Source organism: Chrysochloris asiatica, unplaced genomic scaffold (genome assembly GCF_000296735.1).
Source record: "Chrysochloris asiatica unplaced genomic scaffold, ChrAsi1.0 scaffold00118, whole genome shotgun sequence".
Lineage (NCBI taxonomy): Eukaryota > Metazoa > Chordata > Mammalia > Afrosoricida > Chrysochloridae > Chrysochloris > Chrysochloris asiatica.
The window spans coordinates 5,336,246-5,362,501 of NW_006408636.1; the positions used below are offsets into that span (position 1 = coordinate 5,336,246).

General features: G+C 39.6%; 1 pseudogene; it reads left to right on the top strand.

The window, feature by feature from the left end:
- Nucleotides 1–4,479: 4,479 nt before the first annotated feature.
- LOC102817791 lies at nt 4,480–4,799 on the top strand (annotated as a pseudogene).
- The last annotated feature ends 21,457 nt before the right edge of the window (nt 4,800–26,256 follow it).

The following is a 26,256-nucleotide window of genomic DNA, read 5'->3' on the forward strand; positions in this document are numbered from 1 at the left end:
TCACTCTTCTTCTTGAGAAATTTCAAGATGCCACTGTTTGTCATTGTGACGTAACTTAGGGTTTAATTTTCAGCCTATTTCCTCTTTTGTCTGCTTGTCCCGCTCCACAATCCCCGTTCAGGCCTTTTCTCTAGCTATAAACAGTTCAAGGCCAGCTGTGGCCATTTAGTTTTAATTGGGAACTGTCTCTTTAAATTTTTAGGAAATCTGTGCACATGCGTAGTAGAATCCTCTGAGGGTGGGGCTGGGTTGTCCACTAGCTCAGGCACCCCTATACTCACCAGAATGGAGGTGCTCAGAAATCAAGGGACCAATGAACAGATACCAAAAGAAAAGAATGTCCACACCTTTATCTCCACAGTTATGTCAGGCATCTGTGGACACTCTGATCCTTCCCCTGCTTGGTCTCACCAAAGATAGTGGCTCCTGGAGCAGCTGAGCATTCCAAACTAGAAAGCAATGGATTTCTTGCTTCTGCAACAAATTCCCCCAGCTGTAAGCCTTCCAACATTCTAAGTATTCCTTTATATGTGGTTCAGAGTTCTGGGACCATCCCCTGAGCCTGCTTGGTCGGGTATTCTGTGTTGTTGCTGGTAGAGCTCCTTACTACACTTCCACCTGATCCACCATCTTGTTTGTTCTCCCATGTTCTGATTATTAATGGATGTTTACAGCTGTTTATTCTCATTGTGAGGTGGGCTCCATCACAGTAAAAATTCCCTAAAGCTTTGTTCCATCCATGTCATTAAGGTCAACTCTAATTTGAGGAGACAGCTCTTCTTCAGTCATATTTTGTGTGCCTTCCAACCTGAGAAGGTCATCTTCAGACACTATATCAGTCAATATTCTGCTGTTATGCATAAAAATTTCAGTGGCTAACCTTTTAGAAGTAGTGCAAACTCTCCTTCTTCCTATTTTGTTTTACTCAGGAGACTCAGCTAAAACTTGTCCACAATGGGTGGCTCTGCTGGTATTTAAAACACTAGTGGCATAGCTTCCAGCATTACCACAACACAATCCACCACCGTGTGGTAAACTGATAGATGAGTGGTGGAGGGTTAAAGATAGTACCTTCAAAATTTCCAAGTTTAAAAAAAAAAAAAAAAAAAAAAGCATCAATGAAAGTTGAAAATAGCACCCAGTCAGAGAAATAGGAAGTGAGCCATTATAGGAAAGAATCATGAAAGTTAAGGTATAAAAAGGGACCAAAGGGCAGAAGTGGTTAGCAAAGATGCTATAGAGAAGAGTTCCAATAAAAGAAATATCTGGAAAGTTTTGCGTGCATTCTGCCCTGACTATTGCCCATGTAGTTAGTATGGGAAATAGTTAGCTATGGGCTGAGAGGAACTGGGGAATAAGGAAATGTAGACAGTGAATTGGACTACCCTTTCAAAAGGCTTAGCTGAGATAAAACAAATTAATATGGTAGCTGAAGGAAAATGTATGTGCTAGAGAGGATTATCAAAGGATGGAAGAAAAAATATATATAGATATAGCAGCCGCTCTGCGGGAGAAAGATGAGGCTTTCTACTCCCATAAAGATTTACATCCTCGGAAACCCTGTACAGGGTCGCTATGGGTCGGAACCGACTCGACGACACTTAACAACAACAACAACAACAATATAGATATATCAAGGGAAGAAGCTGCCCAAGGTTGAAGATTCAATAAAGGAGACAAGATGATAGGATCCAGAGCACAAAAAGAGTTAGCCTTGCACAAAAAAAGTAAAGTTTCCTCTCAGAGCAAAGAAAGGAGAAAAGGACAACAGGGGATGCAAGAAAGATTATAATTATGAAAGGGGAGCTTATACTTCATATCCTCTATTGAAAAGGGGACAATGGTTAAAAATAGTGGCCAAAGGAAATGGGAGTGATAGTTGAATAATAGAAGTAACAGGATTAACAATGTTTAGAAGCCAGCTAAAATTAGAAACCATGCATTTATAGTAGTACCCATCTGAATGGTATGCAGTTTTCTCCAGAAGTTCTAGGAGAGGAGCAGTGGAAGCAGATTATCAGGTTGATTCAGGTTTGTGGTTTGGAAGGTAAGTGCAACACAAGGGAAAGAGAGCTTGGGTAGGGAAGTTACTGGTGAGGGAGGTTTCATAAGAATGATCAACTTTGAGGGCCAGAATGGGATGGAAAAGAAAAAAGGATGGGAGACTGAGAATAAATTTAGGAGAAAGTGGTGGAGTCAAGGGTTGGAAATTATAGTGAGATGGAAGAAGAATCTGAGTATGGCAGTGCAAGAGCTGAAGGATTGTAGCGGACTCTTGGGATATCAGAATTCTAAGAGAATGAGATTCTAGGTGATGTTAGGGTCAAGGTATGGCCATGAAGCTTGCTTTCTAAAGTGTAGTAAAAGTGAAAGGAGTCCCTTGGTAGTTCAAACTGTAAAGCTCTTAACTACTAGCCAAAAGGTTAGCAGTTAAAATTCACCATGAGGTGCCTCAGAAGACAGACCTGGTGATCCAATTCCACAAGATCTCAGTCTTAAAAACCTGGTGCACATGGGGTTGCCAAGATTTGATATCAGCTTGTCAGTAACTAACAACAGCAATAGTAGAGATAAATGTATACAGGTGAGAATGTCAAGGATCTGCTTCTCAATCCCAGCTTGCAATGGAAGTAACAATGGAAGTCTTAAAAATCTCCACTGAAATTCTGACACATTAGAATTACTTGGACGCTTTAAAAAAAAAAAAAAAACTATGCTCAAGCCCTGCCCCCAGAGATTCAGATTTAATTAGTTTGAGATGGTACCAGGCATTAGCACTTTTTTAAAGCTTCCCAAGTGATTGCAGGTCAAGACCATGAGGTTAGAGAAATGGAATAGAATAATCTACATGGACATTGAAATCAGCCAATTTGACAAAAGGAATTGAGATGAAATTAAGAAGGATCCAAATCTTCTGAGAATGGGGGGAAATAGATGTAGTGATGGTGGAGGAAGGAATTTTACATAATAGTGGAGAGCAATGGTCTGAAAGTAGCCACAGGGTGCTTCTTACTGCTGATCCTACTGTAAGGCAATGCACCAGTGGGATGTAGGCAGAGAAGCTTGGCTGTAAAGGAAATGTGTCCATGAAGAAACTGATTTTAGTAGTTATTGAAGGAGGTGGAGTGTGCGTTCTCAGAAGAAGTTGAGAGGGTAGTGGAGTTTACTTATTGTGGAGTGCCATGTCAAGAGCACATATTGGAATCAAGGCCACCACACCACACAGCTACAGGAATACCATTCACATTGGGAATGTTGGAGCTGATAAGAAAGTGCAGAACAGTGTGGGGGTGAGGGAATAAGAGAATCTTTGCGACCAGGTGAGTCTTCTGTGCTTCACCTTATTCTTCTTGATTTAAGTTTTCTTTGACTTCATAAAGGACTGTAATAAGAAGCAAGTTTTGGAGTTAGTTCATTTCAAACTGCCATCTTCTAATGGTCTTCCCCTCAAATTTCTCAATCCATCTTTTCTCTTGAAATTTTCTCATCCTTTTTGCCCACTTACTCATTGAAATCTCATATTGTGATCTAGCTTGAAAGGACACACCTGCAACTTAATAATAACCATGCCACCTTCCATTCAAGAGTCAGAAATCAACTTAGGCTCTCTGTGGTTGTGGTTAGTATACAGATTCTAAGAGACTGTTTAGAGCCTTAGGCTACAAGCTATAGTTGGTCATTCTCTTCTCTAAGCCTGATTTTCTCTGGCAAAAGAGATGAGGTAGAAGTCTGAGAGACAAGTGCAGAGGGACAAGAGGAAGGCAAAAAGAAGTTACAGCTTCCTTCTCACCATTATGATCAAACAATGCTTAGTCACTGAATGTCAATGACAAAGAATTGACTGGTAAAATTTAGGAAACAGATCACAAGACACTTAGCATTTCCTATATAAATCGCTTGTATAATCAATACTTAGTGGTAAAGATCAAATATTACATACAGCCTTCAGTATGTATCACATCTCATTGAAATGAAAAGAAAAAATCCTTACAACTTAAATGTGACATGAAGAAATGTAATACATTAAAGAAAAAAAATCATAAAGGGGATTTTATAAAAAAAAATAGCCAATAAACAGCATCATGATATATGGAGAAAAACATGGAAGTTGTCAAAAAACTTCAATCAACATTCTTAGAAGACACAGTCAAGAAAGCAAAAGGACTGGCTGCTCTGAAAAGCTATCTTTGCATTGCTCAGGGTTCTAGCTCCCCGCTCACTGCCACCTCAGCCACTCTCCTCCTCCTCCTTCGGACTCCAGCAGCTCTCTTACTAGAGTCCCGGAACTCTAGCTCTCTTTGTTATCCTCTATATGGTGCTGTGGGCTAATGCGTCAGACGCAAAGTTGTTTGAACTGCAAGGTCGGTGGTTCAAGCTCACCAACTGCTCCTTGGAAACCCTCTACAGGGTCGCTATGGGTTGGAAATCGACTCAACGACACTTAACAACAACAATATAGTATCACCAGTGTGCCCCACCATGTCAGATGCAGCTGTGGACACCAGCTCCGAGATCACTACCAAAGACTTAAAGGAGAAGAAAGAGGTTGTGGAGGAAACAGAAAATGGAAGAGATGCACCCGCTAATGGGAACGCTAAAGAGGAAAATGGGGAACAGGAGGCTGATAATGAAGTAGAGGAGGAGAAGGTGGGGAGGATGATGAGGAAGAGGAAGAAGGTGATAGTGAGGAAGAAGATAGAGATGAAGATGAGGAGGCCGAGGCAGCTACGGGCAAACAGTCAGCTGAAGATGATGAGGATGATGATGTTGAACAAGAAGCAGAAGATCTAAGAGAATGAATAGATAGCAAAAAAGGAAAAGTTAAACTTAAAAAAAGCCACTGTGATCTATTCACCGTCCACTTTTCGTCTAATCTAAATGTGGTCACCTTCGAGTAGACAGAGTCCCATCCGTCCACTTTGGGCAGCACCACCTGCAAGTAACATGTGCTCACTACCTTCCAACCACAACCACAATGTGAATTTGCAACAGAGAAGAAAAAAGAACCAAAACTTTAAATACCCTGCTTTTTTTTTTTTTTTAAAGCACTTTAAAAATGAAAATTTGTGTTTTTTTATTTACATTTTATATTTTTGTACTTATTGTTAGGGGTCAGCCATTTTTAATGATCTCGGATGACCAAACCAGCCTTTGGAGCGTTCTCTGTCCTAATTGTGACTTGTGGTGTCACCATGTTCATCATAATCTCAAAGAAGAGAAAAAAACCTTGTGGAAAAAAAAAAAAAGCAAAATTAACAACAACTAAAAATTATTATCTTATTAGAGCAGTCCAATAATTTTTTGTGTGTGTATGTACTTAGCTGTACTATAAGTAGTTGGTTTGTATGAGACAGTTTAAAAAGGCAAAGATAAGGTGTTTCTTTTACCTTTTTTTTTGGTCTATGAAGTTGCTGTTTATTTATTTATTTCTTTTTGGCCTGTTTGATGTATGTTTGAAACAATGTTGTCCAACAGTAAACCAGAATTCTATTTTGCTGAGTTGTTCTTACCAAAAAAAAAAGAAATCAAATGATGTATTACATTAGATGAACCTGCTGCAAAAGATCTCTTTAAAGTGTTCAAGAGCAAAGATGTTATATTTACTTTGAGGAGTAAGATGCACCTGACCCAAGCCATGGTATTTTCAGTCACCTCATATGCATGTGAAACTTGGACAATGATTAAAGAAGAATGGATGCATTTGAATTTTGGTATGGAGAAGAATATTGAAAGTACCATGGAACAAACAAATCTGTGTTGGAAAAAGTACAGTCAGAATGCTCTTTAGAAGCGAGGATGGCAAGACTCTGTCTATTTAACTTTGGACATGTTGCCAGGAAGGACCAGTCCCTGGAGAAGGACATCATGTTTGGTAAAGTAGGTCAACCAACAATGAAAAACAAAGAAGATCCTCAAAGAGCTATATTGACACTGTAGCACAACAATGAGCACCAGCATAACAATTGTGAGGAGGGTGTAGAACTGGACAGTGTTTCATTCTGTTGTGCATAGGATCACTATGAGTCAGAAGTGGCTCAACAATAACAATATTTAAATTAGCTGTTCTAAATTGGCTAATCTGGGCTCTATTGTCAAAGAAAGGCACATGTAATAGTGTCCTTCTCTCACCTTATCCATTCTCTACCTCAATCAGAGCTCTTTACTACAGAATGAGAGAATTCTGACCTAACACTGGGACCCAACCAAAATCAAAACCCACTGCAATGGAGTCAATTCTGACTCAACAATCCTATAAAATGGAGTAGAACTGCTCCATAGTGTTTCTGAGATTGCAATCTTTATAGAAGCAGACTGCCTCCTTTTTCTCTTATGGAGAGTTTGGTTAGCAGCCCAGTGTTCAAACAAGTGCACCACCAAGCATCCTTAATACTGGGCTATTGTTTTTGTAGTTAAGTGCTATCAAGTCAGTTCTGACTCATTGTGACCCTGTATCAGGTTTCTGAGGAGCAACTAGTGGGTTTTGAACTGCCAACCTATGGTTCACAGTCCAGTGCTGATCCTACAGCGCCATACCAGGAACAGTCAAATTACATAGGAACATACAGCCATACTCACAGTCGGTTCCCTGTAGAATTTTCCATTTCCTACTTGGACAAGATCCTAGGACTGGACAGTCTCTAATACACAGAGGAAGAAAGGATTATGAATGCATGTTCCCAGAATGACCCCACATGATCTATAACCTTGTATAATTCTCTTCCCTGGAGTGTGGATGGTACCTCTATTATGAGGGGCTATCACTGCCATATACTACTATTTGGAAAAGGGGATTTTTTTTTTTTCAGATGTAACTAAGGTACACAGTCAGTTTTCTTTGAGTTCATCAAAAGAGAAATTATCCTGGGTGGGCTTGACTTAATTAAGCAAATCCTTAAAATAAATAAGGAGACTTTCAAACAAATAGTGCTGGTAAAACTGGGTAGGCAAAAAATTGAAACTTGATCTAAACTGCACCCTTTATCCAAAAAATAATTCTAAGTGGATCATAGATTTAAATGTAAAACTGTAAACTTTGTTTTGAAAAATAGGTGAAAATTCTTCAGGACCTAAAAATTTGTTAAGAGTTGTTAAATGTGACATGAAAAAATGTGACTCATTAGAGAGAGTAAAAAAAAATAATAAACTGGATTTCATCAAAATTAAAAGTGTTTTCTGTTTGAAAGAGCCATTCCAGAACTTAAAATGCTGATGGGGATGTGAAAAGACTGGATCACTCATACATTGCTGTTGGGAATATAAACTATTTCAGCTACTCTGGAATTATGACAGTGTTTGACAAAACTGTACATACACTTAACATATGACCTAGAAATTGCACTCTTAGACATTTATCTCAGAGAAGTAAATACTTATGTTCACAGAAAAATGGTTGATCTCAGCAGGTTTCTATGCAATAGCCAAAACTGAAAACAACCAAAATTTCCCTCACTAGGTGAATATCAAAAAAATTGTGGTTCATTTGTACCATGTAATACTACTCAACAATAAAAAAAAAAAAAAAGGAATGAGCTACTGATACATGCATTCTGACAGATCTCAAAGGCATTATGCTGAGTTTTTTTTTTAAGTATATCTCAAGTGATCACATACTGTATGATTCCATTTAAATAAATGATATATAATATTTCCAAAATGACAAAATTGTAGCATTGGAGAGCAGAATAGTGATTGTCTGTGCTTAAGGATGGGAGGAGGAGAATGGTAGGTGTGATTATAAAAGAGTAGCATAAGAGGGATCTTTGTGCTGATCAATAGTTTTGTTCCTTGAATGCAGTAGTGGTTACAAAAACACCTATGTATGATAAAATGGCATATAACTATGCATACAATTCTGTCAATGTCTATTTCCTGAATTTAATAATGTACAATAGTTATTTAAGATGTAATCATTGGATGAAGGCTACATGGGGCCTTTCTCTGTTATCTTTGCAACTTTTTGTGATTCTGTAATTATTTCAAAATACAAAGTTAAGCATTATTAAAAGAGAGATATGAGAAGTTATAGCAGATACTATCTGGCCTTGAAAAGGTAAAAACCATGTTATAAAACGTTTATAGAGTTCACCTGGTCCATTAGCTATTTGGACTAATTATTTTCTATTATCTTTGATTTTTACATTCTCCTTTGCTTCAGGAAGGGAGAGACCAAGAGTTGCACCTTAGATGCCTTAGATGACTGCTCTCAAGCTTTTAGACACTAGTCACTACTCCCCAGAGTAGGATGCCTTTGATTTTTATGTCCCCCAATACTATGGTCCTGATCACCCAGGCCCAATGTTCATTCACTCAAGGTGTCTGGTTATTGCTAAGATGTTTTAATAACTGGAACCTCCATGAACCTGAGACTAGATGGTGCACAAGTGTCTCTGCTGACCTGCTCTGAAAGGGATCACAAAGTTCTGACTAGAGTAGTAGAAAAATAAAAACTCAAAAATAAAACTAAAAAGACCAGGTTCAATGGTCTAATGTAGACTGGTGTAACTCCCTTAGTCACCACTTAGGACTGAAACTGAACTCACCTGTGTGACTCAGCTTTCTGTCAAATAATAGAAAGGTCTATAAGGTGGACAATAACACCAGAGAGTCATGCACTTATTAGAACAACCAACCACTGGAGACAAAAAAGGCAGCATTTTCTCAGAGATAAAGTTCATAAGACAGAAAGGGATAGGAAAGAAGGACAAAGGGAAATGGTAAACACAAGGAGGAAACGGGAAAAGTACTATTATAGTTTATGGATTGCAATCAATGTTACAAAACAAAATGTATATGAATTATTGAATTGAAAACTAAACTTTCACCCAAATCATAACAATTTTTTTAAATAAAAATGCTTATGGAGGGAGCTATTTGGCAGTTACTTGAGAGTGGACTATAGAAGCTGAGAGAAATCCCTGGTTTACAGACAGCAAGAAAATGGAGGACTTTAGCCCTGTAATTGCAAGCTAATGAATTCTGCCAACAACCATGAACTTGGAAGACCTTCAGGTGGAATAACAGCTCTGGCAGACATTTTAATTTCAGCTTGGTGAAACCTTGATCAGAGGATGCAGGTAAGTTGTGCCCAGACTCTTGATGCATGAAAATCATGAGATAATTAATGTGTGTCGTTTTAAGCCACTAACTTTGTAGTAATTTGTTATGCAATAGACAACTAATATGCAGTCCAAGAGTGAGATGACAATAAACAACTTGGAATTTGTTTCCAGGGGTCATAATTGAGACAGTCATGTTCTGACAAAAGAAATCAGCATTATCAGGAGGGAGGAACTAATCTTAAAGTTGAGACAAATGCTCATGGTCTTTCCCCAAAATATATGGTTTTTCAAGTCAGAGTTTTTGAACTGCCTCTAAACCAACTCTATTGGCTTCTTGATCCTTTAGTCATCTGTCACATCCAAAATATGCTGTTCATGATCACAAATGAATTGTGTAATGATGACATTATGCACTTGTCCTGTTTTTTATTGCTGATTTTGAACACTAGCTAATTCTCGTTGCAGCTTGCCTAACTTCCACATAGGAAGGTAGCTTTGCTCAGGTATCCAGCTGCTTTGGCAACCCTATCCAGCTAACAGGAAATTTCATCAAGCCAGCCTGGGCCTCATAAACTGACCCATTCAGCCCCCAGAACAGAGGCTGTCAAAACACCCAGATTGGCTTTCAGTGAATGCCAGAAAAATCAAAGACACAGACCAGGATTGTACAAGTGGGACTGGAAGCTTTGTCTTGGTTTCTACTTCCCTGTGTCATGGTCACCCTCTGCTTTGCTAGCATTAACAGATGTTATTCTACTTCATATGGGCAGAGTTGGAGAGAGGTGGAAGCAAGAATCACTTGATTATGCCCTCAAAAGTTTGACCAACCTCATTTCCCAGTCTGGGAAGGTGGTACAGTATAGTAGAAAAGCATGGACTTTGGTGTCAGGCATATGTTTCCTTGTGTTGGTTGTGAGTCCCTGGAGAAATCATTTAAACTCTCTTCAGTTTCCTCATCTATTAAATGGAGATTATAATACATATCTACCAATGGTGTTATAAGGATTAAATGAAATAATGCATACAAAAGCACCTATCACCAATGCTGTTGTTCTTGTTGTTAGTTGTTCAGTTGGTTCTGACTCAAAGCAATCCTATGCACAAAAGAATGCAGGACTCTGCCTGGTCCTGCACCATCCTTACAATTGTTGTTATATTTGAGTCCATTGTTGTTGCTACTATGTTAATCCATCTTGTTGGTGTCTTCCACTGTTTCTCTGACCCTCTACTTTTCCAACATTTTGTCTTCTCCAGGGATTGGTCCCTCCTAATAATATGTCCAAAGTATGAGAAACAGCTCTCACCATCCTTGCTTCTAAGGAGCATTCTGACTTTATTTCTTCCAACAAAGATTTGTTTGTTCTTCTGGCAGTATTTTCAGTATTCATCACCAATAACATAATTCAAATGCATTGATTCTTCTAGGTCTTCCTTATTCATTGTCCAACTTTCACATGTGTTCCAAATAGCATAGCTTGGATCAGGTACACCTTAGTCCTCAAACTGAAATCTTTACTCTTGAATAATTTAAAAGAGGTATTTTGTAGCTGATTTGCCTAATGGCAATACGTCATTTGATTTCTTGACTGTTTCTTCCATGAGCATTGATTGTGAATCCAAGTAACAGAAGTCTTTGACAACTTCAATCTTTTCTCCATTTATCATGATGTTATTTATTGGTCCAGCAGTGAGGATTTTTGTTTTCTTTACACTGAGGTGAAATTCATACTAAAGGCTGCAGTTTTAGATCTTCATCAGTAAGTATTTCAAGTTTTTGTCACTTCCAGTAAGCAAGGTTCTATCATCTGTACATCACAGGTTGTTAATGAATCTTCCTCCAATACTGATGCCATGTTTTTCTTTACATAATCCAGTTTCTAGGACTACTTGCTCAGCATGAAGATTGACTAGGTATGATGAAGGAATACAAACCTGGAGCATAGATATTAAACCATTCAGTATCCCCTTGTTCTATTTGAATAACTGCCTACTGGTCAAAGTACAGGTTCCTCATGAGCACAATCAAGTCTTCTGGAATATACAATTTTTGCAATGTTATCCATGGTTTGTTATGAGTCACACAGTCAAAAGCCTTTGCATAGTCAATAAAGTACAAATAAACATCTTTCTGTTATTCTCTGCTTTCCGCCAAGATCCATCTGATATCAGCAATGATGTACCTCATTCCAAATTCTGTTCTGAATATGGCTTGAATTTCGAGCAGCTTCTTGTCAATGTACTACTGCAATAATTTTTTAAATTATCTTGAGTAATATTTTGCTTGCATGTGACATTAATGATATTGTTCATTAATGATATTGATGATGGCTGAGCTCTATTGGTTAACCTTTCTTTGGAATGGGCACAAATATGGATCTAATCCAATCAGTTGTCCATATTTCTTGGCATACACAAATGAGTGCCTCCAGTGCTGCATCAGTTTGTTGAAACATTTCAAAATTTGTTTTGTTAATTCCTAGAGCCTTGTTTTCTGCCAATACTTTTAGTCATGCTTGGACATCCTCCTACAATACCATCAGTTCTTAATCACATGATACCTCTTGAAATGATTCAACATAGATCCATCATTTCAAGTACATAAACCAATCATTTCAAGAAATACATAACTCTGTATTCTCCCATCTTCTTTTGATCCTTTCTGCATCGTTCAGTATTTCTCATAAAACCCTTTAATATTGCAAGTTCGGGCTTGCATTTTTTTCTTCAGTTTTTTCAGCTTGAGAAATGCTGTTCATGTTCTTCCCTTTTGGTTTTCTAACTACAGGTTAGACCATTTCATTATAATACTTTGCTTTGTCTTCTTGAGCTGTCCTTTGAAATTTATGGTTCAGCTGTTTTACTTCCTCATTTCTTCCACTTGCTTTAGTTTCTTTATGCTCAAGAAGAAGTTTCAGAGTATCATCTAACATAATGACCTTTTGCTTTCTTCATACATGATGGACTTGATGTCATCCCACAACTCCTATGTTCTTTCGTCATTAGTGTTTAATGAATCAAATCTGTTCTTGAGATGGTCTCTAAATGGTGGAATATGTTCAAGGTCATATTGAGCAATTCATGGTCTATTTACAATCCCCTTGGCCTTATTTTTGCTGGTGATGTTGAGCTTCTCCACCATCTCTTCCCACAGATGTAGTGAATTGATGCCTGTGTATTTCATCTGGTGAATTCACATATATAGTCACATTTTATGTTGTTTTAAAAAGATATTTACAATGAATAAGTCATTGGTCTTGCAAAATTCTATCATGCAATCCCCACCATAATTTGTTTCCAACCTTCATACTTCAATCACCAGTAATTATTAATGCATCTGGATTGCACATTTGATAAATTTCAGACTGGAGAAGTTGATGTTGTTGTTGTTATGTGCCATGAGTCAGTTCCGATTCATAGCAACCCTGCATAGGGTTTCCGAGGCTGTAAATCTTTACGGGAGCAGAAAGCATTCTCCTCCCACGAAACAGCTGGTAGTTTCAAACTGCTGACCATGAGGTCAGCAGCCCAATTCACAACCACTATGCTGTCAGAGAAGTTGATAGAATTTGTTAATTTCATCATGACTGGCTTCAGTGGTTGATGTGTAAATTTGAATAATATTTGTATTAACTGGCCTTCCTTGCAAGTGTATAGATATTATCCTATCACAGACAATGCTGTTCTTCAAGATGGATCTTGAAATGTTCTTTTTGACCATGAATATGATGCCATTCCTCTTCAATTTGGTGTTACCTGAACAGTAAACCGTATGACTGTCTGATTCATAAAGGCCAATACCAGTTCATTTTATCTCACTAATGCCTGGGTTATTGATCTTTATGTGATCCAAATGTTTTTGACAACATCTAATTTTCCCGGATTCATACTTCATACATTCGAAGTTCTGATTATTAATAGATATTTGCACCTGTTTCTACTAATTTTGATTTGTTCCTCATCAGCAAATGAAGGTTCCAAACGCTTTTCTCCATTAATGTCAATAAGGTCAACTCTACTTTAAGGAAGTTGCTCTTATCCAGTCATATTTTGAGTGCCTTCTCACCTGAGCAGCTTAACTTTCAGCAATATATCTGTCAATGTACCACAGTTATTTTAATGCTTACATCTTTCTGGCATAATATCTGACAATATTTCAGTTGTATTCATAAATTTTTCAGTGATTAACCATTCAGAAGAAGTCCACTTTCCTTCTTCCGAGTCTGTCTTAACCTGGAAGTGCTACTGAAACCTGCTCACCATGGGTGATCCTAGTGGTACTTAAAATACCAATGGCACAGCTTCCAGTATCACAGAAACACACAAGCCACCATTGTATGACAAACTGACAGACAAGTGGTGACCTATCAGCATAGTGGCTCTTCAATAAATATAAATATCTTTTGCTAATGGATCGCTCTGATAGTGTAGTGGTTACGTATCAGGCTGCGAACCTCAAGGTCAGCAGTTTGAAACTACCAGCTGCTCCGCATGAAAAAGACGAGGCTTTCTGCTTCTGTAAAGATTTACAGCCTCGGAAATCCTGTTCTGGGTTGCTATGGGTTAGATCCGACTCGAGGGCACTTAACAACAACAACAATGGATCACTCAGGCCCATTTCCATACTGTTCACCCCCACTAGGTCTAATGCATACCCTGTCTACAACACACTCTAAATTCCTGTTTCTCTGGGTGGGAGATAGCAATACTCAACATCCCTGAGTTGGATTATGGTATTCAGAACATCTAGGAATGATCCCCAAGATTCCATGCCTATTTCCCAGAACCTGTAAATATGATGAAATATCACTCTCACGGTTGTTATGTTATATGGCCCAGTTGACTTTAAAACAGGAGATTATCTGGATGGGTCTAATAGAATCCAATGAGCACTAAAAAGCAGAAAGCTTTCTCTAGCTGGTGACAGAATTGAAAGTGAGAGAGATTTTAAGTTTGCAAACAACATGCTGTTGTTGATTTTAAGACAGAAGAAGCATGTGAAAAGCAATGCAGGTGACCTCCAGAAACAGTGAGTAGGCCCCAGCTGATACCCAGCTATGGAACAGGGACCTTGGACCAATAGCAGTAAAGAATTAGATTCTGTGAACAACCTGAATGAACTTGAAAGTCAATTCTTCCCTCAAGCCTCCAGATAAGAGAGCTAGCCAGTCAAAAGTTTAATCTCAGCCTTGTGAGACCCTGAGCAGAGAACCAAGCAAAGCCTGTGAGACTTCTGACCTAAAGAACTGTGAGCTAATAAGTAGGAGCTGTTTTAAACTGCTAAGCTTATTGCAACGTGTTATGGCAGCAACAGAATACTAATCCAGAGGTTGGGAGATTCTAGTCTGTCCATGACGTTTGTTGCTATGTGCTTTATTCATTTAGATAATTATGCATGTACTTATCCAAGGTACTCATTGAATGTCTCTGTGTGTCACACACTCTTAGCTAGAGCTAACATAGGTTTTTGTTGTTGTTAGGTGCCATCGAGTCGATACCGAACCATAACGACCTTATGTATAGCAGAATGAAACACTGCCTGACCCTGGACCAACCTAGCTATTGTTGTCATGCTTGAGTCCATCAATGCTGCCACTTGGCCAATCCATCTCATTGGGGGGGGGCGGTCTTCCTCTTTTTCTCTGACCCTCCACCTTACCAAACATGATATCCTTCTCCAGCAACTGCTCCCTCTTGACACTATGCCCAAAGTATAAGAGACGAAGTTTGGCATCTTGGCCTCTAAGGAGCACTCTGGCTGCACTTTTTCCAAAACGGATCTATTGGTTCTTTTGGCAGCCCATGACACTTTCAATATTCTTCTCCAGCACCATAACTCAAAGGCATCAATTTTTCTACGATCTTCCTTATTCACTGTCCAGCTTTCACATGCATATGAGGTTATTGAAAATACCATGGCTTGGGTCAGGCACACCTTAGTCCTCAAACTGATATCTTTGCTCTTCAACACTTTAAAAAGGTCTTGTGCAGCAGATTTGCCTAATGCAATACATTGTTTAATCTCTTGACTACTGCTTCCATGAGTGTTGATAGTTGATCCAAGAACTATGAAGTCCTTGACAGCTTCAATCTTTTCTCCATTGATAAGACTGTTGTTTATTGGTCCAGTGGTGAGGATTTTTGTTTTCTTTACATTGAGATGTAATCCATACCAAAGACTGTGCTCTTTGATCTCCATCAGTAAATGTTTTAAGTCCTGTTCACTTTCAGCAAGCAAGGTTGTATCATCTGCATATCGCAGGTTGTTAATGAGTCTTCTTCCAATCCTGATGCCACGTTTTTCTTCATAGAACCCAGCTTCTTGGATTATTTGCTCAGCATACAGGTTGAATAAGTATGGTGAAAGAATACAACCTTGTTGCACAACTTTCTTAATTTTAAAACATTCAGTGTTCCCATGTTCTGTTCGAACAACTGCCTCTTGGTCCAGGTACAGATTCCTATGAGCACAATTACGTGTTCCAGAATACTCATACTTTGCAATGTTGTCCATAGCTTGTCATGATCCACACAATCGAAAGCGTTTGCATAGTCAACAAAGCACAGATAAACACCTTTCTGATAGTCTCTGCTTTCAGCCAAGCTAACACAGGTAGACCTGTGAAATTTACAGACTAGTCCAGGGGAAGTATTCCTTCTCTCTAACCAAGTCTGGAGATTATGACATGCCTGGGCAGCCTACCCTTCAGCAGAGCATTCTGACCTGCTATCAGGATCTTCTTGGATCTTCTCAATATCCAAGTGTTTGGTGACATTCCCTAATGGTAATGGTGGGAGTGACAGAAAGGAGCATTAGCAAAAAGGTACAGTCTAGGCAAATCTCTCTAAGCTCCAGAGCTTAGTTACTGCCATTCTTTTCCATAACTCAGAGACATTCCTGAGGGGTGCTTCTGGAGGTTGGGCAGAGTTCTCAGCATCTTGAGAATGACTGAGATGAGACCCAGACAAGTAAAACTGAAGGTCTTATTTGGGCTTCTGGAATAACGGGGGAAAGGTGGTAACGTAGGCCATTTTCAGAGTTCATAATAGGCATTTGGAAAGGAAGGCCAGAGAGGGAGGCACATGATAAGGAATAGATTTAGGAGTATAAAGAAGGTGGCTCTGAGCAGGAAAAGACTGTAAGCGATGACAAAGTTGCACTAGGAAGAAAGGGTTTTTGGAAAGCAAAAAGAGTTGAAGTTGAATTTGTAGGCAGAAAAACCAGGCAGAAAGGGACAACAACGAAGGTAGAAGTTCTAGCCTGGCCAAGCTGAGAGCTTCCCTTACCAGTTGAGGTGGCTGAGTGCAGCCTGGTCTTTGGAGATCCAATCTCTCTTCCTGGCCCTTCTAGGAAGTGTTGGGGTCTAGAATTTGAAGGAAGTGTCAGGGTTGGGGTACAATTCACATCAGCTTTCTAGCCCCTTAACAGTCTTCCTGACTCATTTGTTGTTGTTGTTGTTAAGTGCCGTCGAGCCGGTCCGACCCATAGCGACCCTGTACAGGGTTTCCGAGGCTGTAAATATTTACGGGAGCAGAAAGCCTCATCTTTCTCCTGCCGAGCAGCTGGTAGTTTCGAACTTCTGACCTTAAGGTTTGCAGCCCAATTCGTAACCACTACGCTACCAGAGCTCCTTCCTGACTCATTGGTATTCTGACTCACTGGTATCTGTTTATTTGTTTAATTGTAATTCGGGGTTTTAGTGCAGTAAAGGTGAGCAGGGTTTGGTTGGATTCCTGCCCTAGAGGCCCTAATTCTGATTTGAACTCCACTACATGTCCGGTTCCTTGCTGCCTGCCTTGTTTGGCTGATTTTCCACTTCCTTTCTGTTGCCCCTGACTGGTGTACAAGGAAGTTCTGGGGGATTGGTCCTCCAGGACTGACCAGGAAAGCAAAGGGAGATGGGGTGGATCTGGGCAAGAATTCAGAGTCCATAAGAAGCCTTAGAAAGTCAAAGTGAATCCTGCCTAGCGAAAGCTACAGTTGTCCAATAAGAGCTTCGTTTTAATATATGTGGTAATTTTGTTGAGTGTGTTGTGCTTATTCAGGTTTCTATACCTGTGGATGGAAAGGCCCATGATGCAGACAATGATACTAAAGTGGGGTGGTGGGTGGGAAAAAAAGTAAAGGCTGTGTTGCTACTAAAGGCAAGAAGAGCCTAGTAAAGGAAACAAGAAGAAGTACAGGCAGTTGGAATGTGGGAGAGGAAATTATTGGGAATGCAAGACTTTCTGAAGGGTGAGACAAAGGGGAGGAGTAGTGACAGCAGAAGGGTGGGATGAGAACCTTGTTGGGGTGGCACAGCAACGGACAGTAGAGGCAGAAGAGGGAGGATATGATAGAACAATCCTTTTACTGTTAATGGATAACATCTGTTATATAACTCAGCTTGTGAAGGTTTTTTTCTATTGCAAAACTGGAGAGTGAAAATTCTGGGAAGTCATTCCCAAGGATAGGAGAGGTACACCTGGATGAATTATCAAGGTAACCCTAGGTAAGTGTGTAGAGTTCAAAATCTGAACAGGGAAAGGTCTGATAATTCATTGGGTTCGAGACTTGTCTGTCATCTCTACTCTGCCAATGAACTGAGAACTGGAGGTGTCCATCAACCAAGACAGCGGAAGTCAGTGAGTGCTACAGAGGGGCGGAGAGTGAGCTTTGAAACAAGAAGAGAAGGGAATCTGCTACTGACTGCCCTTTGAAGGAAGTTGACCTGAGTTTAAAAGTGGAAAGGATCTTGTGATCATCTGATGCAACTTCTTTCTTTTACACTTAGGGAACTGGTTAAGAGAAGGAAATTAATTTGTCCAAGGTTATAGACTTACGTTAGTGAATTAGGCTTCAGAAAGAGGTTTCATGGATTACTAGAGAGTACAGCCTCAGGTATTTTGTTGTTGTTGTTGGTAGGTGCCATCGAGTCGATACCGAACCATAACGACCTTATGCACAGCAGAACGAAACACTGCCCGATCCTGGGCCAACTTCACTATTGTTGCCACGCTTGAGTCCATCAATGCTGCCACTTGGCCAATCAGTCTCGTTGGGGGTCTTCCTCTTTTTCTCTGACCCTCCACCTTACCAAACATGATATCCTTCTCCAGCAACTGCTCCCTCCTGACAATATGTCGAAAGCATGAGAGACGAAGTTTGGACATCTTGGCCTGTAAGGAGCACTCTGGCTGCACTTTTTCCAAAACGGATCTATTGGTTCTTTTGGCAGCCCATGACAGTTTCAATATTCTTCTCCAGCACCATAACTCAAAGGCATCAATTCTTCTACGGTCTTCCTTATTCACTGTCCAGCTTTTGCATCCATATGAGGTTATTGAAAATACCATGGCTTGGGTCAGGCGCACCTTAGTCCTCAAACTGATATCTTTGCTCTTCAACACTTTAAAAAGGTCTTGTGCAGCAGGTTTGCTTAATGCAACACGTTGTTTAATCTCTTGACTGCTGCTTCCATGAGTGTTGATAGTTGATCCAAGAACAATGAAATCCTTGACAGCTTCAGTTTTTTCTCTATTGATAAGACTGTTGTTTATTGGTCTAGTAGTGAGGATTTTTGTTTTCTTTACATTGAGATGTAATCTCCATCAGTAAATGTTTTAAGTCCTGTTCACTTTCAGCAAGCAAGGTTGTATCATCTGCATATCGCAGGTTGTTAATGAGTCTTCTTCCAATCCTGATGCCACGTTTTTCTTCATAGAACCCAGCTTCTCGGATTATTTGCTCAGCATACAGGTTGAATAAGTATGGTGAAAGAATACAACCTTGTCACACACCTTTCTTAATTTTAAAACATTCAGTGTTCCCATATTCTGTTCAAACAACTGCCTCTTGGTCCAGGTATAGATTCCTCATGAGCACAATTAAGTGTTCCAGAATACTTATACTTCACCATGTTGTCCATAGCTGTCATGATTCACCAATCGATAACCTTTGCATAGTCAATAAAGCACAGGTAAACATCTTTCTGATATTCTCTGCTTTCAGCCAACATCCATCAGACATCAGCAATGATGTCCATCATTCCATGGCCTCTTTTGAATCCGGCTTGAACCTCTGGAAGTTCTCTGTCAATGTATGATTGTAGCCATTTCTGTATTAACTTTAGCAAAACTTTACTCGCTTGAGATATCAAAGAGATTGTCCAAAGATTTCCGCATTCCGTTGGGTCACCTCTCTTTGGAATGGGCACAAATATGGATCTCTTCCAATCAGTCAGCCAGATAGTTGTCTTCCAAATTTCTTGGCAGAGATGAGTGAGTGCCTCCTATGCCGCCTGACTTTCTTGAAATATTTCAATTTTTATTCCATCAATTCCTGGTGCTTTGTTCTTTGCCAATTCCTTCCTGAGTATCACTGGACTTCCTCCCTGAGTATCATTGGCTCTTGATCATATGCCTACCTCTTGAAATGGTTGAACATAAACCATTTCTTTTTGGTACAGTGACTCTGTGTATTCCTTCCATCTTCTCTAGAAGATGGAATAATTTGCCCCAAGAATCTTTCAATAATGATAGTCGAGGCTTGATTTTTTTCTTCAGTTCCCCCAGCTTGAGAAATGCTGAGCATGTTCTTCCTTTTTGGTTTCCTGATTCCAGATCTTTGCACATTTTATTGTAATATTTGGTTTTATCTTCTCGAGCTGATCTTTGAAATTTTCTGTTCATCTCTTGGACCTTCTCATTTCTTCCATTTGCTTTAGCATCTCCATACTGGAGAGCAAATTTCAGTGTCTCTTCTGACATCCATTTTGACCTTTTCCTTCTTTCTTGTCTTCTCAATGACTTTTTGCTTTCTTCATATATTATGTTCTTTATGTCATCCCACAACTCTTCTAGTCTTCGGTCTTTAATGTTTAATGTATCAAATCTGTTCTTCAGATGATCTCTAAATTCAGGTGCAATATATTCAAGGTCATATTTTGGCTCTCGTGGACTTGTTTTCATTTTCTTCAGCTTCAGTTTGAGTTTGCATATGAGTAATTGATGGTCTGTTTCACAGTCTGCACCTGGCCTTGTTTTCACTGATTATGTGGAGTTTTCCATCGTCTCTTTCCACAGATGTAGTCAATTTGACTTCTATGTATTCCATCTCTTGAGGTCCATGTGTATAGTAATCTGTTATGCTGTCTAAAGAAGGTATTTGAAATGAACAAATCACTGGTTTTGCAGAATCCTAACATGTGTTCTCCAGCATCATTTCTATCACCAAGGCCATAATTTCCAATTACTGATCCTTCCTCTTTGCTCCCAGCCTTTGCATTCCAATCACCAGTAATGATCAATACATCTTGATTGCATGTTTGATCAGGTATTAGCTCAGATATTACCTAGATTAAATAAACAACTACAAAAGAACAAACCAGTTTCCTTCTATTAAATTCTGGCTCATGGTGACCCCATGTGTTGCAGAATAGAACTGTATCATCTTTCTAAAGCAGATCATCAGGCCTTTCTGCTGATGTACCACTGAGTGGGTTTCAACCTTTCAGTTAGTAGTTGAGTACTTAACCCTTTGTGCCAACTAACAAACTCATATTAACCTAGATGAAGTCTGAAAATACTTGGCAAACATAGTGTCACCTGTCACTATGATTGTTGTTGTTAAGTGCTGTCGAATGGTCTGTTCCACAGTCTGCCCCTGGCCTTGTTTTCACTGACTCATAGCAACCCTATAGGATTTCTGAGGCTTTAAATCTTCACATAAGTAGAAATCCTCATCTTTTTCCCACAGAACAGCTGACAGGCTCAAACCTCAGTCCTTGTGATTCATATCCCAGTGCTTATGGGATGGAGCCACCACACTTCCTCTTCACTCTGGTACCTGGTAACAATATTACAATAAAACAAAATTTAAAAACCCACATTACCATTCAGTAGGTGCCAACTCATAGCATTCCTATTGGGCAAAGTAGAACTACTTAAGAGAGTTTCCAAGACTAGTCTTGTACAGAACCAGATTGCCACATCTTCCTCCCATGGATCAGCTGATGGATTTGAACTGCCAATCTTTCCATTAGCAACTTAGGACTTTTAACTACTGGGTACCACTGGGGTTCCTTTTGTACCCTTGGTTGTTGTTGTTAGTTGTCATTGAGTTAGTGCCAACTCATAGCAACAATATGCACAACATGTGTTTGTGGCCCTTCTTTTCTAGAGCACTGTTACTCATGGAACTCAGGTTCAATGACTGGCTCCAAGGCTTTGAAGCTCCTGCAACCAGTTTCAGTGTCTAGAAAGAGGCTGATTTTACCAACTTAGAATAGAGTTTTAAACCCTGGAACAATAAGTGATGGTGGGGAATAGGATCATAGGATATACTTGATCACTGGACCTTTGAATTGAGACATTCTATCGAAGATGGTGTCAACCAAGATACTTTCAGCTACAAATAATAGAAAACCCAGAAAAAATTCACAAGCTATGAGGGAAATATGTTGTCTTATCAATAAGATGTGTGAGAATGGGGTTTCTGAAAAGACCCAGCATATTTGCAATCTGTTAGCAAAGAGGTTTCTATACTGTATATGCTTCAGAAAAATTACAGGAGCTCTGGTAGCATAGTGGTTACGAATCAGGCTGCAAACCTTAACGTCAGCAGTTCAAAACTACCATCCACTCCACGGGAGACAGATAAGGCTTTCTGCTCCCGTAAAAATTTACAGCCTCGGAAACCTTGTACAGGGTCGCTATGGGTTGGATCCAACTCGATGGCACTTAACAACAACAACAACAACAACAACAAAAGAAACAGACAAGGGTAAAAATAGGTTTTTCAGAGACCAGAGCCATAGAAATTCCTAAGAGGAGTTATGGAAATATATGCTAGGTTTCCTAGCTACTGCAGATTACACTGAAGTACACAAAATATTTCTTTAAGGGTAAATAAGGAACTGCTTTCCTTACCATGAGACCAAGAACTAAGGTAGTTCTCTCAGAGGCCAGAAAAGATACTTCAGACAATTGTAGAATTTCCCAGGACAAGGAGGTAACCTGGTAATGTTCCCGCTACCTCCCAAACCTAAATTTATCATCAAAACCTAGAAAAGAAATAGGATCCCACCAAATATAAGGTAACACCTATCCAAATCTTTCCAGGCAATGAGTCCTAATAGCATGGTTAAACATGACTCATAGCAACTCCAAGTTTATCCTACAGCACCACACCCTTTGGAGTCACAAAAAACAGTCACTAAAACCTTCTGCATTGTGATTGCGAGTTGGGCTGCTAACCTCAAGGTCAGCAGTTCAAAACTAGCAGATGTTTCAAGGAGGAAAGAGATAGACTTTCTGCTCCTGTACAGATGTACAGCCTTGGAAATCCTACGCAGGGTCACTATGAGTTGGAACCGACTCCACAGCACACCACTACCACCACAACCTTTTGAGTTGACTTTTCTGCCTTGAATTTAACTGGCCTAGCAGATGATGCGTCATACTGCAAATGCATTTGAACTGCAAGGTCAGTGGTTCAAGCTTACAAGCAGCTCCTTGGAAACCCTATACAGGGTCACTATGGGTCAGAATCGACAAGACGGCACTTGACAACAACAAGCAGATGCATTAGGAAGCCACTGTTGTACTGGATCTGTTTTTTTTTGTTTTTTGTTTTTTTTTTTTTTTAATGAGACTAAGACAAGTAAGTGTATTATTGCCATCAACTGATCACAGAGACATATTTAAACATGGTTTCTTTGGAATTAACCCATGCATATATGAACTGAAACTCTAGTATCAATACTTTTGGCTTACCCTTGGTGCTATGGGTTACAAGGTCGGTTTGAACCAAAAGATCAGTAGTTCAAACTCACCAGCCAATCCTTGGAAACCCTATACAGGTTCTCTGTGAGTTGAAACCAACTAGATGTCACTTAACAACAACAACAAAAATAAACAAAAGGAGTCCTGGTGTAGCACTGTAGGATAAATACTGGACTACAAGGTCAGCTTGAACCAATAGGTCAGCACTTCAAACTCACCAGCAACTCATTGGAAACTCTATACAAAGTTACTATGAGTCAAAACCAACTCACTTAACAACAATATACAAAAGCACTTAACAACAATGCACAAAAAGCTATTGAATTGCACACTGTTATTAAAGTTAAAAAAAAAAAAAAGTTGGGCGGTGAAAGAAAGGTCCTTGGAAGAGAATAAAGGAAATGTCTTGGAGGAAGGATATCTAAGAGCAAGTATTGGAGTTGATGTTGTTGTTTTTAGGTGTCATCCAGTCAGTTCCAATTCATAGTGACCCTATGAACAACAGAATGAAACACTGCCTGGATCTGCACCATCCTCACAATTGTTATGTTTTAGTCCATTGCTGCTGTCACTGTCCTTCTCCCTGGGGGGAGGTGTCTTCCTCATTTTTGCTGAACCCTGCATTTTACTGAGCATGAATTCCTTCTCCAGGGATTCTTCTAAGGTCTTAATTATTCATTGTTCAACATATACATGCATATGAGGCTTTTGAAAATACTGTGGCTTCAGTGGAGTAGATACACTGAAAATAAGATCACATCAAAAAAGAAAGAAGAGAAAAGCATTAAAAAACAAGGGTCAAATGCCATGGATATGCTCTGTTAGATCAGGACTTCCTTTTTTCTCTAGTGTTTCTCTCCTCTCTAAATAAAGTTATATCTCAGTTGTAATCACTAGAAGTTAGAAGTTTGGGTCCTCTCATACTCAGGCCCTATTGAATTGTGATCCCGCAAAATATGTGTTAACTTGGTTGGGTCATGATTCTTAGTGGTATGGCAGCTAGGCAATGTGGTAGCCGTGTGATAATTCCCCATGATGTGACATAATGCAGTAAACCAATTAAGAGGATTAATGTAAGATATAATACCCTTACTCCCATCACAACCCTGATCTAACATAGGGTGTAACCTGCAACATCTTTCATCTTACAAAGATAAATAGAGAGAAAAAGTGAGCAGAGAAAGAGGAACCTATAAACAACTAGAAAGAAGAGCCAGGAATGAAGAACATTTTGGACCTGGGGTTCCTGAAGTGTCAAGCTCCTATATCCAGGGGAAGATTGATGTCAAGATGCATGGAGATATCCAAAGAATGCTGGACCTGTTGTTCTTGCTAGGTGCCATCAAGTCAATTCTATAAACTACTGTTTGTACAACAGAGCAAAACACTGTCTACTCCTGTGCCATCCTCACAATTGTTACATTTCAGACCATTTCTGCTACCATTGTGCCAATCCATCTCTTTGGAGGGTCTTCCTCTTTTTTGCTGACTCTCCACTTCTCCAGGAACTGGTCCCTTCTGAAAATATGTCCAAAATATGAGAGATGAAGTTTCACCATCATGGAATCTAAGGAACATTTTGTTTGTGCTTCTTCCAATACAGATTTGTTGTTCTTCTGGCATAACTCAAATGCATCAATTATTCTATGGTCTTCCTTATTTCACATGCATATGAGGCAATTAAAAATACCATGATTGGATCAAAATTATATCTTTGCTCTTTAACACTTTAAAGAGATCTTGTGGACAAACTTCAACATCCAGAAGGTGGAAAGATGGCAGACTAGGCAGTAACATTATACAGACCCTTTAGAACAAAGATATGGAAAATCAAATGAAACAGATGTAGATGATAGGCCTGGACCACTGAGCTTCAGATTAAGAGATAAAGTAGTGGAATGAATGTTTGCTAAGAGACAAAGCTAATTGGATGCAGGGGGGAAAAAAAGGAGACAGACTGGTGAACTGCTCCAGCCAACCAAATGTGATGTGGTCATCTTAAGCTTTTGTGAGTAGTTTCAGAGACAAGACAGCACATTGGCATTGCAGAAACATACTGATGACTCACAGAGATAAAGATGCAATGTCTTTCTTCTTCCCCACACTGCCCTGGTGACCAGAAGCATGACCAGTCCCCACCCACATATACCTCCAGTGAAGCTTCTGTTCTTCCTGAGGTTGGAGCACCGTGGAGATGAGCACAAGTCTCATCAAAGTAGTGGGGAGCTATCCACATTAACCGAAATGCCTGGCTTCCGGTGAGTATTGCTCCAAATTTGCAGAACCAGCCCTGCCCAGCTCTGGAATGCCATTAACTAGGAGAAGCGACTGAACAGATATGTGAAGTTAAGAAGACAGGTGATCTGTGCTGGCAGACAAGATAAGCAGGTGGTGGCCATCTTGAACATTCACAGGTGGCTGTGAGGGCAAGAAGGGTGATTGGTGGCACAGAGACATGTGGCTTCTTGGCAGAGAGGAAGGTGCAAATTTTTTCTTTTACCACACATTACCCTGGTGGTCAAGGGTGTGGCCAGGCCCCACCTGCGAAGACTTCCATTGAAACTACTGCATCCAGGTGGTCAGAGGTGTATCAAATTGTGTGGGGAACTAGCTGCTCCAATCCAGGCACCTGGAATTAGGTATGGCCTGCTCCAGACCTGCATAGCTGGTTCTGCCTAGTCCTGGACTACCAGGACCTCTCACACTCTGCTGCCTTCTGGGATGGAAATACCCTGATTTCCTAGATGCTTCAGGGTCTGCATGAAATACTTTTGGATTAGGTGCCAAGAATAGACAACACGTAGTCCTACAAGAACTCCATCTATAGTTGCCCATGCACCACATGAAATCCTTGACTGGCAGAAGGCCCCAAAATTTTCTTCTTTCTAGGTCTGGTCCTAGTTTTTTTTTTTTTTTTTTTTTTTGTTTTGTTTTCCTTTTTCATTGTTTTTGTTTGATTGTTCTTTCTTTCTCTCTTTACCTATTCTTGAAATTTAGCCTATCTATCTCTGATTTAATTTTCTTTTCATTTTTCCTTCACAACCACTGCTGCTTCTTTATTTCTTTCCTTTTTCTTATTTTGTTTTTCTCTTAGATCCTCTTTTGTACTTTCTGATCTCTTGCTTTTACTCATCCTTTTCCTTTACTTCTTTTCTTTCTTTTTATTTTCACTCTCATTATAGTCTTCCATAATTTAACATTTTTTGTCCTCTACCTCTTTTTTATTATGGGTTTTCATATTTTTCTTAGCTAAGAACTGCTTTTTTTTCACTTTACTATTTTCATTTATTGCTATTGTTTTCTTGTTTGTTTTCATTCTCTCTTCTGTGTGTGTTTTCTCTTCTTGCCTTACCCGACAGGAGACAGCTAAGACGTCAAAACAACCTAGTCACAACCATGCCCTTTGCAGCCCTACCCATTGGGTAAGAACCAACAC